Source organism: Amblyomma maculatum, unplaced genomic scaffold (assembly GCF_055883805.1).
Source record: "Amblyomma maculatum isolate TAMU_Amacu unplaced genomic scaffold, ASM5588380v1 scaffold_86, whole genome shotgun sequence".
Lineage (NCBI taxonomy): Eukaryota > Metazoa > Arthropoda > Arachnida > Ixodida > Ixodidae > Amblyomma > Amblyomma maculatum.
Window position 1 is genome coordinate 42,497 of NW_028146811.1, and position 7,320 is coordinate 49,816.

The 7,320-nt window shown below is 42.1% G+C and overlaps 1 long non-coding RNA gene across 1 annotated transcript; it reads left to right on the forward strand.

Moving 5' to 3' along the window:
• Positions 1–348: 348 nt before the first annotated feature.
• Positions 349–6,584, forward strand: LOC146170666 (uncharacterized). The gene is made up of 3 exons (XR_014703146.1): positions 349–458; positions 2,725–2,810; positions 6,437–6,584. It is a non-coding gene; the product is annotated as an uncharacterized LOC146170666 (long non-coding RNA).
• The last annotated feature ends 736 nt before the right edge of the window (positions 6,585–7,320 follow it).

Here is a 7,320-nt window from a genome sequence, read left to right on the forward strand (position 1 = left end):
ATTAAACTATCGCTTATGCCAGAAAAATGGAAATACGCTTAACTTTTAATTATCAGGAAAGAAAATTAGGATGTTCTGTAGACAGAAACATTTTTTCAAAGCTTTTTTTCCTGCACTTCCGGTCTCGCGCGCGCACGCGCGCATCTTTGCCCTTCGCGCAGGCACCACGGCAATCGCGGCGAGGGTCGCAAGCGGCGGTCTCGTTTCAGTTCCTGGCAGTGTACTTGCGGGGCACTTTCCGCCTGTGAATGTTCTCGTTTCTTGTGTCGCCCATGCGAAATGAACTTCGAAGTCGGCTTACAGGTTTACAGCATATAGTCGGTGCTTTAAATGTCGGGCCCCAATCCCCTGCGCCTTACGTAGTGCAGCAAAATTTCGGAGGCAACCGCTGCTCCGTTCCTGTGTCCACCAAACCAAAATACGCACCTCGGATCAAGTCAAGGCGACAACATACGCTGGTAAGTAATGTGTTTACTAGCTTGAACATAGCGCACAGATAAGCGACGGTTTCACAGGTGCAATGAGTTAGTCATTGTTGTGATGCATCATTACTGTGGCGGCTTTTAAAATCCTACCGTCTTAACCGTTGACTTGATTGCGTGAAACTACTCACGGAGGTTGCATTTTGTCTCGTAGTAAGTTTGTAGATTATAAACTTTTGCCTTATAGTAAATTACCTAAGACAACTGCGCCTACCTGGCTCGGCCGTGCGCGAACCCGCGGAATCGTGTGCCGGCGTTGGCGGCTTTCGGCCCCGATCCCGGTACAGACTGCGGGTTTGCATTGTACGCAGCAGCAACGAATTAAGCACCCTTACCTAACTTCCTACGAGCAAATAAAGTTTACCGTAATATCAAAGCTCCGTGCGCAGTTTCACCACAAACGACTGAGCGGTAGAGCCGGAGAGGTACAAGCCGCCGCGGTAAACATGTAGTATTAGGATACGCATGCTGTATCTGGCCCTTGCAAGGTTTCACATGACGTGCAGTGATGAGGACGCACCGAAGAAACAAAGAAAACGACTTTATTTCGAGATTATTCCTAGAGAATTGCTCTCCTCGGCGAAAAACTGTGCTTTCTTAGTTTTATAACCTTGTTGTTTCTTATGCTTGAGCCGGTGTACATTCGAATGTATGTGACACTTTATTATTTTTTTTGTCACCATGTCTTTCTTTTATGTTCTGCGCGTTAAAGATACTCAAAGTGTGTACAAGAGTCAGTGGCAAGTGAATGTAAATACATGTACATTTCTCACACTTTGTTTCCGACATAGCCCCTGTCCATATTGCACATTTCTTTTACTTGCTGATCTTTTTTTTTTTTCGCTAGCAGATCACTGTAAAAATATGACTGTCTGTCGTCCATGTCAAACAGGGCTAAAAACCTCGTCAAGCTACTGTATTAGTAGCCTTTTGTTCCTGCCTTAGCATTTGTTTTTCTGTCGACAGGAGGAAAAAAATCTGAATGAAGTTGATTGAGTCGCTCAGCAGTTTAAATTGCCGCTAAGAACACTGTATTATTTCGCGCACATAATAATAATCAGCATAATTACACTGTTGTCTTGTAAACTGTGTAGCTTAACGGATGGGGAACAGCAAGCCCATGAAAAGAGAGATGTTACATGGTCACTTGTGAAGCCGGCTCACTTGAAATTTCCATTTACTTCTAGTTTGGCCTCAAAAACTCTGACTGGCATAATTATTCGCAATCTAGCCTTACACACCTTGAACCCACAGTTGCTCTGCCTTTTTTACTTTTGTTTCAAGCGGCAGCTTTGATATAATACTTGAAAGGCCTGCGAGCGGTCGCACACCATGTGTAGTTGCCGCGATAAGCAAACAGCAACATGTTTTGTGTGCACTTTTGCTTAGCCGCAGCCACAAGGAAAACGCAGAGATATGGGTACAAGATTGCACTCACTCAGACAACAAAAGCCATATGAAACTGCGCTCCAGCTATTGTCAGCCGCAGCAAACATATTGAAACAATTTTCTTGGCTCCAGTGGCCAATTCTTTGCGGCGCTGATGCCAGTCTAAAAAGAACTGTGAGTTGAGCTAGTTGGTGCATCATTTTTTAAAAATACACAGCGCAACAAACATAGGACAAGCGAGTAGACGGGAACAGCGCTGACTATCAACTGCATGATTTATTGAAAGAACACGAATATATACAAAAATGCTCTGACAACCAAGTGCGCATGTTCGTAGATAAAACATTCAGGGCATTTTTGTATATATTAGTGTTCTTTCAATAAATCATGCAGTTGATAGTCAGCGCTGTTCCCATCTACTCGCTTGTCCTATGTTTGTTGCGCTGTGTATTTAAAAAAAAATGATGCCAGTCTGTTTAGCATTTAGGTTAAGCACACTGACAGTTGTACTGTGTAATTGACTAGTCATTGTGAAGAGCAAATCTGTGTCTGTGAGCAGCAATCAGTTCTTCTTTTGACGGTCTTTCATAGGCATCCGTCATAAAGTGACGCTCTGAAGCTGTGCTTGCAGCTGTCTCTCTGTGCGAAGAGCCCTCAGACCGTTTCTCCACATCTTGGAGGAGCTTGTGGACGTACGCTGCATGAAATAGTCATCGAGATTACAACAGTGCACTTAGTTTTTCGTGTAATATTATAAGTAGAACAAACTTTGAACTTACAAAACGTAGGCTGCGTTTTCACTGGAGCGACACTGAAATGTCCTTTCCTTGCTTTTGCCATCTTTACTTTCCAGCGGTCATCTCCTTTTTTTGTCTGTGCCTGGAGCCTTGAGGAATTTTCATTAAAGTGAATTACAGCCAGATGTGACCTATAAAGAAGGTAAATATGAATTAATTTTTCATACTTTGGAAAAAAATGTTTCTTGTTGCCTACCAGCAAAATTATACAGAAGAGGCTACCATAAGGAACCATTATACATTATATTCACAACACTGCAGCAGAAATTGCTTCTGATTTAGCTACTATGTTCAGCGCCTTTAGAATTAAGAATGTGATGAAATGATCTCCAAGCAGCAAAATGAATGTATGACATGGGCTATACAACATCATATCGTGAATCACCTGTGTTCTCCCTGCTGTTGTATTCTAGCGATCATCATTAGTTCAAGTGGTCAAGTGAACCTTGAGCATTCTTGCAGCTTCAATACAGTAGCCTCGGGACATTCGAGATGGTTCTAGAGGGGTCGGAAACTTGCGCTGATAACTTCCAGTTCTTTAAAAACTGCCTTTGTCTTGGGACTGCACTAAGATGAGGAGCACAAAAGAGAGACGAGGTGTTTTTTCAGCCTGCGCTTCATGCTTGTCCTCAACTTCGTTCTTTATGTCATCCCATCTGCCTATTTTAACATAAGAGCAGTGACTTCCAATGAGGACCCTTAGATGGCCTGTGCAGTCTGCAGCCTCCTGTCTCACTTTTTCTATGGAAGGGGATTATAGAATGGCTAGTGCTACCATGCTAGCAAGTATGTTTTACGATATTATATGAAGCATTATTAGAATATCAGAAGTGTGCACTGCAGTCTCCTCAAAATGTATGAAAACTACCTTTGACATGGCAGCAGTCTTGAGATTCGAAGAGAAAGACACAAGATAGGTTCAGCTAATTTTACAGCAGAGTATTTAATGTCAGGATGGAAGGATTGTGGAAAATTTCTCATTGGGTGCATACTTTGAGCAGGAGTTGGGATTCACTTGACATAGTGGGTGCCCTTTTTTGGCACATGTCAGAATTGACTCCTGTGAGTCGTAATTGTAAGGTCTCATATTACCTGGCCTGATAACATGACAGCTCCAGATCAAGCACTGTACTAAGGGGAGTGCTGGTCGTAGTGGCTATTGTAGCATTAACTAAACGCGATCTGCTTAGTTGGGCTACTTAGCAAGTTGAAGAATCGAAAGGAGGAAAAGGATATGGTGCGAATGAAGCACAGGCTTTCATAGATGAACTTCTGTTTTTTTTTTTTTTTTTTACTGAGTTCTATTTGCTCTGGCCTCTGTTCCTTTTACAATGACAATATTATGAACATACATTAAATGCTTCAAGCAAGGATTGATTGTTTGCATATGCAATGCAGAAAAGTTGGAATGCGTACTGGCACTGGAGTAAAAAATAATGTCGTATCCTTCTCTTTCATTCAACTTACCTTGCTTGCATCCCATCATCCGAGTATGCAATTGATTTGGGAGCAAATCTGATGACCAAATTATGAAATGATTCAAGGGAGGATGTTTGGGCTTTAGGGGAGAGTTGTCGAATGTCCTTCAGGAACAGGGAGTTCATGAGAATGCAGTTTAGCTTCCTGAAAGCACATGAATCTGTAAAAAATGTACATATATACATATCTATATATATATATATATATATATATATATATATATATATATATATAGCATTTAAAGGAGCAAACAGTCTGCGAGTGCAAGGCAAACATTTTTTTTCATGTTTATACTGTTGACATTTACGGGAATTCCTCTTATGATGATTATTGGAATAAAGAGCATTAAATGCAAAGCGGAAGGAAAAACAACGCGCCAATGGTATATATATATATATATATATATATATATATATATATATATATATATATATATATATATATATATATATATATATATATATATATATATATTTGACTGATGAGTTGGTAGTGTTGGTGTGTATTCTAGTCAATCATAGATGCTGAACCTGCTTACAGCTGCTGCATTGCAGTTGAAAACAGTTTTAGCAACATATTCGTTAAAAGACACCTGGGCCGGCTTGCACGATAAAGTCCGAGCTAAGTCCAGACTTAAATGGTGTCTTTAGAAAGACCAAGCTTATTTAAGACGGCTCGTGTTCCGAACGTCGAACGCTTCGGGTTCATGTTCACCAGAGTGGCTTCCCAGAACGACCTCAGCAACCACTTGGGGCATTTTTCCTCGTAACACAATCTTAAGCCGCAAAAAGCAATGGCACGGATTTTACACAGCGCAAAATTGACGGAATGTGTACATCTTACAGCAAATACAGTGCCAGCGCATCCCTGTATTTCCCTAATTTTTCTACTTAGACACCTGGCGTCCTTGTGTCTTAACCAAGAGAGCACTAGAGTCGTAATCATACAAGCGACTTATTCAAGTCAGGACTAAAGCCCAGTCTTGACTCCAGTCTTAAGCGTCCATGCTAGTGGCCTATTCTTTAGACTCCAGTTAAGTCTGGACTTAGCTAAGACAGTCTTAAGAGTGTTTTGTGCAAGCGGGCCCTGGTCTTGTACTGCTATTTTACTGTGACAAGAAATCTAAGAGGTGTTGTTGACCAAACAATTGTCAGTATAAGAAAGTATAGAACATCCCATTGTTTTTGTGTTTCTTACTGGCGTTATAACCAAGCTGCCTCAGTATTAAATTAATCTCGCAGTCTCAGCACTCACATTTACATTATGTTGTTTCTTCACTTCATTATGGGTTTCTTTCTTGGCTATGTCTTGCTGTAATGTGCGGATGTGTAAAAAGGTTTTTCCGTGAAGTTCTATTTGCATTACCTATCGCTTAAATTTATCATTGGTTGACAAATGCCGCAAGTGTGAGCCGTGCACCTTCCAAACAACATCAAAGTGAAAAACTTTAGAAAAAAAAACTTATACAAAACAGATTACCTCTGCTCATCCATTGCCTGTTTGCAAGGAGCTAATGCAGGCATTTGCTGCATGGTCTATCATGGCCATCACGCTTATCGCATATGTGGTTCAACAGGCTGCACTACATGCTGATGATCAGGTCATCATTACCCTGGCCCAGGGCAGCAAAATAGACTTGTGATTGTCTGGATCCATGGTTCTATTGCCTCACAGCCCTTTGACCTGCTCACAGCTTTTGACTTAGTAAATGCAGTATAGAATAATGTTATTACCATGTATTCGCCCTAATTATTAAAGCAAGCAACTGCATGCATCTTTAGTAATGCGCCAAGCATCAAAGTAGTGCTGTATGGGCGATTTGCTGCTCTTGCAATATGTCCAGATAGCTGGGTGGCAGTTTATAGATAGATGAAATTAAAACCTCATTACATAATAATATGTGTCAGCAAATGTACCGCTTCCCCAGTGGTTTGCAACGATGAAACATTTTGTAATTCAATTGTTTGTATTATATAATGATTAATTTGATTCTTTTTATATATAGACATGCAAGCAGCACTTGCCAAGGGCACTCTTGGTGAGGCTGAAATAAATTTCTCCTAATAATATGCAGAAATTGGCGCCTTTTGTTAAAGACTGCACTGAGACTCGTTAGTTGAGGCCAGGCCCCATGATCGCACTATTGGGCACTGCAGCTGACTTCACACAGTTAATAGGAGTTGCAGCTTGCCAATTTTCGTATCGCAGCATTGCCTTACCTCTCCTATTCTTACCTGTTCCCATTGTAGAATATGGTCAGTCTGAATGATAACAACGTTGTACGTGCAGTACTTGGCGCTGTAGCCCGGGGAGTCGCAACGCCCATCTCCTGCGAGGTCCACTTCCATTCCATCCAGCTGGCTGATGATCTGTACCCGCTGTTCCTGGAAAATCTGGGACAAAAATAAATGTGCATTTGTGAGCCACTTGTAACATTGTGCCGAACTGTGTCACTCGATCGTTGCACTACTGCATGCGTGCGCTTTTTTTTTTTTTTTATTACGCAAGCTTGCCATAAGGCATATTATAAGAACCCGTGCAAATTATTTTCCGTTAGGAACCGGAGAAGGCTCCTGCTCTTATTGCTGTCGGTGAGCCATTTGGAGAAGTCCTCTTCCCTTGTTGCGGTTTATCTCTCTCCCCCCCCCCCCCCCCGCCCTTTCCGCAGGAAAAATCTAGTTGTGTATAACTCTTTTCTATGCTCCTGTCAAAACCAACTCTCACACTTCCGATCGGCAGCTGATCGCTTAGGGATAAAGAGGCACAACTTTGAGCGACTAAGCCAGTTCACGCCCAGTTCACGCGAGTGATAACGTTTATTTTGCGATCCCCCCCCCCTCCCCCCTTTTTGCTGAAGGGTAAAGCCTCTTGGCACTTTTTTTTTCTGTTTCAATCTCTTCATTCCTGACAGTGTCCCTCCTTCTCTTTCTTCTTATCAACGCCCATCTCGGTTTCACGTGTTTCTTTCCTGGCTGCCTCGGTTGGTGAACTTGGACGCGGCTCCATTCGCGCGACATTTCAGAGTGCGCTCTGTACAAACACCACATGGCGTAAAAAAAAGAAAAAAAAAATGCTACAGGGCGGGAGTCATGCTGCGATAATAATCGGGCACCGAACAGAGTTTGTTTACTTCCTGTCGGCGCGCGCGTTCACCGTTGCAGTCAGCTGACGCC